Here is an 11,284-nt window from a genome sequence, read left to right on the forward strand (position 1 = left end):
CCAAATAAAGACACATCAATGAAAGAAACCTACAGACCAATATCCCTGATGAGCTTACATGAAAAGATTCCTAATAAAATATTAACAAATCATATTAAACAATATATTAAGAAGGTTGTACATCACGATCAAGTTGATTTTATCCTAGGAATGCAAGGATGGTTTAACTATTCACATAAATAAATGTAATTTATTACATAAATTTGGAATAAGAACAAAAATTCCTTAGTCATTTCAATAGATGCAGAGAAAGCTTTTGTCAAAATTCAGCACTCACTCATGATAAAAACACTGAAAAAACTTGGGACAAAAGAAACATACATTACAAAGGTTATATATGACAAACCCAAAGCCAAAATCATAGACATGGGGAAAACCTGAAAGTATTTCCTTTAAAATCTAGGATAAGATAAGGATGTCCACTCTGACCACTTCTACTTAATATAGTACTAGAAATTTTATCCAGAGTAACTAGGCAAGAGAAGGAAATAAAAGGGATAAAAATAGGAAAGGAAGAAGTCAAATTATCACTGTTTGTAGATGATATGATCATATTATTAGAAGACCCATGGAAATCTACCAAAAGACTGATAGAGTAAATAAACCAATTCAGCAAAGTAGCAGGTTACAAAAACAACATATGAAATTCAATACTTTCCTAAGTATTTAACTGTTTCCTAAGTATTTAACAGTTAAAATGTATATGCTGAGAAAGAAATCAGGAAAACATTTCTATTCACATAGGCTCCAAAAAAAAAATAACCTAGAAATAAATCTATCTAAAGAGAGGAGAGATCTGTGCAACAACAACCATGGAATACTGAAGTTCATAATCAGCTGACTTCATATCTCTGGCCCCAAAATGAAGCAGAACATCATTGCAGAAAGATGTTGCAGAGGAAAGCTGCTTGGGTCATGGCAACCAGGAAGCAGAGAACAAGGAGCAGCATTTCTATATATCATTCTCATAAACCTAGTATAAATTTGAAACTGATTCCCTTAAGAAGTACATACTAAAAACAGTGGCTGGGGAGGCTGAGGCAAGAGGATCACAAATTCAAAGCCAGCCTCAGAAATTTATCAAAGCCCTAATCAAGTCAATGAGGCCCTGTCTACAAATAAATTCAAAAAGAAAAAAGCACTGGGGATGTGGCTCGTGGTTAAGTGCCCCCTTGGTTCATTCTTGGTACCCCATAACCCCCCAAAAAATTGCATAGAGTTTTTACTGCAACATTAGAAAATACTTCTCTAATACAAATGAAATCAGTGAAGGAAAAGCAGAGGAAGAAAAATATGAGACATGCAGAACCCCAAAAGTGAAATGGGAGATATAGTTTTAGCCGTATAAATAATATTAGATGTAAACATACTGAACAAAAAATATACTTATCACAAGGCAAAGATTATCAGGTTTGATAAGAAGTGATCCAGCTATATAAGAGGCATGGTTTGAATCAAAGATAGACATAGATTGAATTTAAAAGAATAGGAAGTAGTATATCATGCATACAGCAACCACAATTAATGTGCAGGGTTAAACTAGAAAGAGATTTTGAAACAAAAAAACATCACTAGAGATAAAAAGGATATTTCAAATTGATAAAAGTTCACTCCATCAGGATGATAAAACCACTGTAACTGAATACACATCTAATAACAGAGCAAAAAAATATATGTATGACAAGCTGAAATAAAAGAAGGGAGAAAGAAAATATTTGATAATTGTAGCTGGAAACTTCAATACCCAGCTTTTGATAATGAATAGAACAACTAGGCAAAAAATTAACAAGGAAATAAAAGATTTGGACTACACTAAAAAACAAATTAAATAATATAGACATGTATAGGACACTCTGCATTTACTCTAATTTTCATGGAATATTGTCCAGTGTAGACAGTCTGTTAGGCAATAAAAGCAAAACTCTATACATTGAAAGAATAGAAAGAATACAATATTTTTCTGACTATAATAGAATGAAATTAGAAATCCACAGCAGAAAAATATAGGGAAATTAACTAATCTGTGCAAATTAAACAATATATCCTTAATGATCAATATTTCAAAGTACTAATCATAAAGGAATGGTGAAAAGATTCCTAGGTGAATGGAAGTGGCAGCCAAACACATTTCACGTAAGAGTTTCAGGCAAAGCAGTGTTTACTAAGGAATTAATTAGAGTAAACATGCCGACTATGAACAAGAAAAGAGATCTGGAATAAATATCCTAACTTTTCACTTTAAGAAAAATAAGAGAAAACTACAACTAAAATCAGAAGGAAAAGAATATCATAAAGTAAAAGCAGAAATTAATGCAATGGAGCATAAAAACAAACAGTTAAAAATAACAAAACCAAAAGTTAGCTCCTTTAAAAGATCAAAGAAATTGATAAGCATTTAGATTATTAGAAAAATAAAGCAAATTATTAAATTCAATAATTAAAGAAGGAATATTACCATTAATGTTTCAGAAAAAAAAGAGATGATGTAAAATATTGTATACAATTATATACCAACAAATTGGATAAGCTCTGAAATGGATAAACTCCCAGAAAGTCACAAAGTATGAAAAACGGTTGAAGAAGAAATGGAAAATCTGAATTTATCCATAACAAGTAAAGAGATAATATTTGTAATTTAAAAAACCAACCAAATGATAATGCAAAGGTCAACAGGGCGTCGCCAGTGGATTTTTACTAAATATTTTAAAGTAAACATCAATTTTTATAAAATCTTTCAAAATCTTTTAGAGGATGTATCACCTCCAACTCAATTTAATGAGGTCTGAGGCCAATATTACCCTGATATCAAAATTATAAATTTATAAGAAAGAATTTTAATATAAAGCTGTTCTTTTCATAATAAAATTAAATTGCCATTGAAAAAGCAGCATTTTCCACCTTCCAATGTATAATTTTATTTAAAATAATATTTGATTCAAATAAGAATTTTCAATGGCTATTTCTACCTTTGCTGAAACAAAACAAAACAAAACAGTGAGGAACTACACAGTTATGTGTCACTGTATACAACAACTTTGGTGAGGAAGAAACAAGTGTTTTTTTTTTTTTTTTTTTTTTAACCATGAAAAATCTTCCAGATCTTCTTGTGTTGTTGTAGGGACAAACAAGGCAAGGCACCAAAGATAGCAGGAAACAGTTTTATTTGGCTGCAGCCAGGTTCAGAGGGCACAGCTTTTTTTTTTTTTTTTTTTTTTTTTGCTGTAATCATTTAATCTCCTGAACCCTGAGTTCAGGTAGTTTCAGAGTTTTATACCCAACATGTAAGGAGATGGGCTCAGAAGTTCACAGTCTGCAGAATTTCACATAAAAACAGCTTTTTCTCTCACTGTTTTGGGCAAGTTAACCCTTCAAGGACAACACCTAAGAAGGGGAGAACTTTTTCTCCCCTTTCTTTTCTCCCTCTGCCAGCTGTTACTATGGAGCCCAGTTGGTAACTTCTCTTATCTTAAAAATGTGGACATCTCTGTGAAGCCCAGCTCAAGGCCAGAGGCCTTGTTTGCTCATTTCTACAAACTACTATACTGGATATGTTTGTGAAAAACTAGTAAGGGGGTGTCCAGCACCAGGGGTGCTGATTTCTTCCTGGCCAGTGGCCAAGTAAGATAGAGCAACAAGAAAATAGGAAGTTTATCTACATTGAACTCTTTTACAGAGACTCTTTTGCTGACAGTCCTAAAATCAGCCATGGTGAAGATTTCTGGAGAAGCCCAGTTAAAATTTTTCTGTGGAGAAAGGGGGTGCCACTTCAGTGTGACCCATGTAGTCAGCTGCTCTTTGGAAAAACTTCTTGTAATTTCAGTTATGAGGGATATAATGCATGAGAGCCTTCTCTTCAAATTTTCCCCAGATCTATTTTGTTAGAGCTGGACACAAATAATTTTATTCTAAATGGGGCAACTCTTACAGTGTTATTCTATAATTAATATAAAATTTAAATTTCAAAAATAACATTTTATAGCATTCAACTAATATAGGTGAGTATACTTAAAAAGTTTCCTTCATGTTCACACCAGTCATCAAATTTCACATAAATATTTACATTTAACACTTAATGTTTCAGATTTGAATTAGTCACATTAGAGAAGAAATGTTTCTAAAATCATAGATATGATATACATGTATGTGTGTATATATAAAAATATTATTTACACATACACATAATCATGCATAGACATATGCATACACACATCATAATATTTTAACCTAAATGGAACCATGAGATATACTATCATTCATCAGCTTTCCCTACTCACATTGTTTTATTCCAAATATGTCTTTCAAAGAGAACTGATGTAAGTCTTTCCCATTTGTTTCTTCTTTTACAGTGGTAAGAATAAAATAATAATATCTACTCCTCTTCCTTTCTTTAGGTGGTCTTTTCATTTTGTTTATTATTTTCCTTTGATCCAATGAAGTTTAGTTTAACATACTTCAATTTGTTTATTTTTGTTTTTCTATCTGTTTTCTTGCTGTCATATCCAAAAATTCATTGATAAGACTGATGTCAATAAGAAATATTGGTATAGATGTGGCAAAATACAAAAAGCAATAAAAATGGCATGGTATTGGCATAAAAATAGACATGTAGACTAATGATACAGAATAGAAGATACACAGACAAACCCACATAAATACAGTTATCTTGTACTATAAAGGCACCAAATATACACTGCTGTTGGAAACATAAAATATGTATCTACTTTGGAACATAATCTGGTATTTCTCCAAAGGCTAACCATAGAATTATCATATGAATCAGAAAATCCACTCCTTGCTATATGTGCAACCAAAAAAAGGAAATATATGATGATGCATGAATGAACCTGTACATTAATATGCAAATTAACATTATCAAAAATTAAAAACTGATTCTGAAGTTAATATGGAAAGATAAATGACTAAAATAGTCAACATAATGCTAAAGAAAAACTAAATCTTTTTTTTTATACTTCATGATTTTTGGACTGATAAAGAACTACAGTATGTACCACAGCTGTAGTTTTATATATGAAACACACAGGTAAGGAAAAGAAGGGAGACCTCGTTACAAACCAATAGAAAAATAGTTAATAAATCATTTATAAAGAAGGAACCCATAGACTGTAACAAAACATTTGCAATGCACATAATTGTTTACAAAACATACAAAGACTAGAAAACTTAACATTCAGTAAATAGTGCAATTAAAAACTGACAATAAAAAATGACATGGTATTGGCATAAAAGTAGATATGTAGACTAATGATACAGAATAGAAGATACACAGACAAACCCACATAAATACAGCTATCTTGTATTAGACAAAGGCACCAAAAACACATTGGAGAAAAGATAGTCTCTTCAATAAATGGTGCTGGGAAAACTGGAAATCCATATGCAGTAAAATGAAACTAAATCCCTCTCACTCAAAAGTGGATCAAGAACCTAGGTAGTAGAACAGAGACCCTGCTCCTAATAGAAGAAAAAGTAGGCTCTAATCTTCATCATGTCTGATTAGGCTCCAAAGTCCATAACAAGACTCCTAAAGTGCAAGAAATAAAATCAAGAATCAAAACGGAATGAAGTCAAACTAAAAATTTCTTCTCAGCAAAAGAAACAATCAATAAGTTGAAAAGAGAGCCTACATTTTGAGCAAATTTTTGCCACATGCACATTGTATAGAGCACTAATCTCTAGGACTCAAAATTTTTAATACCAGAAAAAATAAACCACAACAACCCAATCAATAAATGGGCTAAGAAACTGAACAGACACCTCTCAGAAGAAAATATATGATGGTGCAATAAACATACAAAAAAATGTCCAATGTATCTAGTAATTAGAGAAATGCACATCAAAACTACTCCAAGATATCATCTCACTCCAGTCAGAATGGCAATTATCAAGAATACAAACAACAATAAGTGTTGGCAAGAATATGGCAGAAAAGGCACACTCATACATTGCTGGTGAGACTGCAAATTGGTACAACCAATCTGGAAAGCAGTATGAAAATTCCCTTAGAAAACTTGGAATGGAACCACCATTTGACCCAGTTGTCCCACTCCTTGGTTTATACCCAAAGGACTTAAAAAAAGAGCATACTACAGTGACACAGCCACTTTAATGCTTGTAGCAGCACAATTTACAATTGATAAACTGTGGAATCAACCTAGATGGCCTTAAATAGATGAATAGATAGAGAAAGAAACTATGGTATATATACACAATGGAATATTACTCAGCACTAAAAGACAATAAAATTATGGCATTTGCAGGTAAATGGATGGAGTTGGAGAATATCATACTAAATAAATAAGCCAATTCCCCCAAACCAGGGGCTAAATGTTTTCTCTGATAAGTGGATGCTAATCCATAACTGAAGGTGGCATGGAAAAAGTGGAAGAACTTTGGATGGGGCAAAAGGGAAAGGGGGAGAGCCCAGAGGGTAGGAATTTTTTTGGAACGAGATGAACATCATTACCCTAGGTACATGTATGATTGCATGAATGGTATGACTCTTCTTACTTCATGTACAACTAGAGAAGTAAAAAATCCTGCTCCATTTGTGTACAATGAATTGAAGAGATTTCTACTGTCATGTATAACTGATTAGAAATAATAAAAAATTGACAAAACACATAAATTGACATTTTATTGAAGAGGATAATCAAATGGCAAATAAGCAGGTGTCCCCCAAAAGCTCATGTGTGAGACAATGCAAGAACTTTCAGAGGTGAAATGATTGAGCTATGAGAGCCTTGATTCAATCAGTGAATTTGGTGAGGGGGATTAACTGAGTGGTAACTGAAGGCAGGTAGGGTGTGGTTAGAGGAGGTGGGTCACTGGGGGCATGTCTTTGGGGTTTGTATTTTGTATCTGGCAAGTGGAGTCTTTCTTTGCTTCTTGATAATTACATGAGCCACTTTACCCACCACCCCCACTCTTCCCCCATGATGTTCTGTTTCATCTTCAGCAAAAGAGAATAGAATTGGGTACCTGTGGACCAAGACTTCTGAAATCCTGAGCTCCAAATAAACTTTTTCTCCTCTAAAATTGTTCTTGAAAGTCTTTTAGTCACAGCAGCAGAAAAACTGATTAAAACTTTGATTATGTGTTTATAGTATGCATCTGTATATATGTATGTATACATATACATATATCAATTGCTTGTAAGGAATTGCAACATGAGGAACCTTCTCTGCCGGCTCAGTCCATAGAAACAATTACTCCAAGAAAACAGTAAGCACATCTAGAGTCATGATCTTTGTTCTCATACCATTCATTAATAAAAAAAATTAGGGCTCCTTGGAAAATGCTGATCATAGATATGAGGCAAAATGTCTATAATTTGAGCCAAGAATGGCTAAAAGATATACTAAAACACACAGAAAACTACCCCAAATACACATTAATAGATACTTGTCAAAGGGATACAGGAGGCAATAAATACCACTCCAATGTCTGAAATTGAAGTTAGCAGAATCACAAAATTAATAAAGTTATATTTGGCATAAAAAGATATAAAATAAAGGTGTAAAGATCCAATAGTCCACATTGATTAAAATAAATGTTGGAAAAAGTAAATAAATAGGGCATATTGACAAAAGCATATGGAGAAGTGTGCCTCAGATTTATATAGATACATTGCCATCAAAGAATTGGTGCTCAATTTTTTGTATAGTGACTTATTTATGAGCACAGTATATAAAGAAGGACAAACATACATTACAGTGGAGAAACCTGGCAAACATCATTGTAGCCAGGTTGTCACTGCTAGACTCAAGAATTACATCATGATGACTGTATTTACTGTTGATAAACATGATGAAATGCAAATTTACCTATATGGGTGCTCATCCCACAAACCAGTATCCCTAGTATAATTATGCAGAAATCATTGGAGAAATTCCAATTGAGAGGCTTTATTACCATCTCTGAGGAAAATGTGGAGGAATAGCAAATTCACACAGTATCCATATACAGGTTAAATATATAATGTTTTATTATCTTAACCGAGTTATGAAACTTAGTATCACTAGTAACAGATGAAATGACAATTAAGGGTCTCTTGTGTTGCAAGAAAAAAGCTTAGTATGCCTATGATTACTAAAAGTATATAACTTGAATTTAATCTTGAGAAATCATCAGAAATTTGGATAATGGAATATTTTAAAAGATAGCTGAAATGTATGCATGCATGTATTATATGTATGTACATATGCATATATGATGTAGCTGGGTATATAAAATATATTTATAAATATCTCATTTGGGGGGTACCTGAAATTGAACTCAGGGGCACTTGGCCACTAAGCCACATTCCCAGCCTTATATTATTTTATTTTATTTATTCTAATTTGTTATATATGACAGCAAAATGCAATTCAATTCATACTACACAAATAGAGCACAATTTTTCATGTCTCAGCTTGTACACAAAGTAGAGTCTCACCATTCATGTTTTCATACAGTACTTCTGGTAACGATATCTGTCTCATTTCACCACCTTTCCTACCCCCATACTTCCCCTTTCCATCCTTCCCCTTTGTTCTATCTAAAGTTTGTCTATTCCTCCCATGCTCCCCTCCATCCCCATTATGAATCAGCATTCTTATATCAGAGAAAACATTTGGCATTTGGTTTTTTAGGATTGGCTTACTCAGCATTATGTTCTCCAACTCCATCTAATTATCTGCAAATTTCATGCTTTTATTCTCTTTTAATGCTGAATAATATTTCATTGAGTATATATACCACATTTTCTTTATCCATTCATCTACTGAAGGGTATCTAGGTTGGTTCTACAATTTAGCTATTGAGAATTATGCTGCTATAAACATTGATGTGGCTGCATCATTGTAGTATGCTATTTTTAAGTCCTTTGGTATAGAAAAAGGAGTGGGATAGCTCGGTCAAATGTGGTTATACTTCCAGTTTTCCAAAGAATCTCCATAATGCTTTCCATATTGGCTGACCAATTTGCAGTCCCACCAGCAATGTATGAGTGTGCCTTATCCCCCACATCCTCACCAAAACTTATTGTTGTTTGTATTCTTAATAGCTGACATTCTGACTGGAGCCAGATAAAATCTTAGAGTGGTTTTGATGTGTATTTCTCTAATTGCTAGAGATGTTGAACATTTTTTCATATATTTGTTGATAGATTGTATATCATCTTTGAGAATTTTCTGTTCAGTTCCTTGGCCCATTTATTGATTGGGTTGTTTTCTTCGTGATAAGATTTTTGAGTTCTTTATATGTCCTAAAGATTAGTGCTCTATCTGATGTGCATGTGGTAAAATTTGCTCCCATTCTGTAGGCTCTCTATTCACTTCATTGATTGTTTCTTTTGCTGAGAAGAAGGTCTTTATTTTAAAATCATCCCATTTATTTATTCTTAATTTTAATTCTTGTGCTATAAGAGTCTTATTAAGGAAGTCAGGACCTAATCCAACATGATGAAGATTTGGGCCTACTTTTTTTTTATTTAGGCACAGGGTGTCTGGTTTAATTCCTAGGTCCTTGATGCACTTTGAGTTGAGTTTTATGCATGGTGAGAGATATGGGTTTAATTTCATTTTCCTGCATATGGATTTCCAGTTTTCCCAGCACCATTTGTTAAGAAGCTATCATTTCTCCAATGCACGTTTTTAGCACCTTTGTCTAATATACGATAATTGTAATTTTGTGGGTTAGTCTCTGTGTCTTCTATTCTGTATCATTGGTCTACCGGTCTATTTTGGTGCTGATACCATGCTGCTTTTGTTACTATTGCTCTATAGTATAGTTTAAGGTCTGGTGTAGTGATGCTAGCTGCTTTGCTCTTCCTACTAAGAATTGCTTTAGTTATTCTGGGTCTCTAATTTTTCCAGATAAATTTCATGACTTATTTATCTATTTCTATGAGGAATGTCATTAGGATTTTGATTGGAATTGCATTAAATCTGTATATTGATTTTGGTAGTATGGTCATGTTGACAAAATTAATTCTGCCTATCCAAGAGCAAGGTAGATCTTTCTATCTTCTAAAATTTCTTTCTTTAGCATTTGGTAGTTTTCATTGTTGAGGTGTTTCACCTCTTTCATTAGGTTGATTCACACATTTTTTTGAGGCTATTGTAAGTGGGGTAGGATTTTTTTTTAATTTCTCTTTCAGAGGATTTGTCACAGATATATAGAAATGCCTTTAATTTATGGGTGTTGATTTTATATCCTGCTACTTTGCGGAATTCATTTATTAGTTCTAGAAATTATCTGGTGGAATTTTTTGGGTCTTCTAGGTATAGTATCATATCATTAGCAAATAGTAATGATTCAAGTTCTTTTTCTATTCATATCCCTTTAATCTCTTTCATCTGTCTAATTGTTCTGGCTAGTGTTACCAAAAGTATGTTAAATAGAAGTGGTGAAAGAGGGTATTCTTGTCTTGTTCCTGTTTTAAGAGGGAATGCTTTCAATTTTTCTCCACTTAGAATGATTTTGGCCTGGAGCTTAGCATAGATAGCTTTTATAATGTTGAGATGTGTTCTTGTTATCCCTAGTTTTTCTAGTGTTTTGAATATGAAGGGGGCCTGTCTTTTTTCAAATGTTTTTTCTGCATCTGTTGTAATGATAATATGATTCTTATCTTTAAGTCTTTTGATATGATGAATTACATTAATTGATTTTCATATGTTGAACCAACCTTGCATCACTGGGATGAACCCCAATTTGATCATGGTGCATTGTCTTTTTGATATATTTTTGTATTCAATTTGCCAGAATTTTATTGAGAATTTTTTTTTAATTTTTTTAATTGGTTGTTCACAACATTACAAAGCTCTTGACATATCATATTTCATACATTAGAATCAAGTGGGTTATGAACTCCCATTTTCACCCCAATACAGATTGCAGAATCACATCTGTTACACATCCACATTTTTACATACTGCCATATTAGTGACTGTTGCAGAATACAACAGTCACTAATATTGAGAATTTTTGTATCTATATTTATTAGAGATATTAGTTTGAAGTTTTTTTCCTTCAATGTGTCTTTGTATGGTTTTGCAATCAGGGTGATATTGGCCTCATAGAATGAGTTTGGAAGCATTCCCTCTTTTTCTATTTTATGAAAGAATTTTAGGAGTATTGGTATTAGTTCTTCTTTAAATGTCTTTTACAACTGAGCTTTATTCACATTCAGTCCTGGTCTTTTCTTTGTTGGTAGGATTTTCATGGTGTCTTCTATTTTATTGCTTGAAATTGATCTGTTTAAGTCTTGTATATCATCTTAGTT

The sequence above is a fragment of the Ictidomys tridecemlineatus genome, chromosome 3, assembly GCF_052094955.1.
Source record: "Ictidomys tridecemlineatus isolate mIctTri1 chromosome 3, mIctTri1.hap1, whole genome shotgun sequence".
Lineage (NCBI taxonomy): Eukaryota > Metazoa > Chordata > Mammalia > Rodentia > Sciuridae > Ictidomys > Ictidomys tridecemlineatus.